The sequence below is a fragment of the Arachis ipaensis genome, chromosome B05 (genome assembly GCF_000816755.2).
Source record: "Arachis ipaensis cultivar K30076 chromosome B05, Araip1.1, whole genome shotgun sequence".
Taxonomy (NCBI): domain Eukaryota; kingdom Viridiplantae; phylum Streptophyta; class Magnoliopsida; order Fabales; family Fabaceae; genus Arachis; species Arachis ipaensis.
Genome location: NC_029789.2, coordinates 30,954,459 through 30,955,384, shown reverse-complemented (window position 1 = coordinate 30,955,384; position 926 = coordinate 30,954,459).

The window sequence follows — 926 nt, the reverse complement described above, 5'->3', positions numbered from 1 at the left end:
GTCATTCAATCATGCACATGAGTAGGGGTGTTCATGGCCCGGCTCGGTCCGAGACCCGATCCGGCCCCGAATCTTTTAGGGGCTAATTTGGTGTGATTTTATCGGGTCTAGGGCCGGGTAAGGATCTCAAAAATAGACCTGGTCATTATTTTGGATCGGGTCGGGCCAGAACTCGGGTCACCCGAACTCGGCCCGGTGGCCCGGTCGTCATACACAATTAATATTTTGTGTTATTAGTGATGGATGATGGCTATTCTTATATGGAATTTAAATATTATAAATCTTAATATTCTGTGTTATTAGTCATTATAAGACTATAAGTTAATATTTTATGTTTAAAATGTATAAGACTTTAGACTAATGTATAATATTGTGTTATTTGTATTGATTTAAATATTTGGTGTTATTAGACAGTATTAGTATTGATTGTGGTTATGCTTTAATTTTAGGAAAGGGTTGGTTCTTGTTATATTTTTCTAAGTGAATTTTACCATGTCAAATTATAGTTGGAGTCTTAGAAATTTGGATATTTTCATATGCTAGCTTACAAAAAGGTAATGTTAACGGCTTGGTTTTCACCCGATATCATCGTGGTCCGAAAATGTGTAGGTTTCATCAGATTTAGAGTCAGGTTTGGATCTAACAAATAATCCCGATATATATTTCGGGTCGGGTCTGGATCACATCAAACCCGATTTCATTCGCGCATAAACATTCCTACACAGGAGTCTTAAAGCTGTCCAGTTATGTCTTTTCCTCCACATTCATTGGAAATATAATTATCAATCACATTTACAGTAAACGACAAAAGATACAACGTTATTGGATAAAAAGTTAGAATAATGCTGTTCCAACATAATACGATGGAACACCTGATAATTTTCTTTTATTATGATCCGAAAATTAATTTCAACAAATTATCAGGT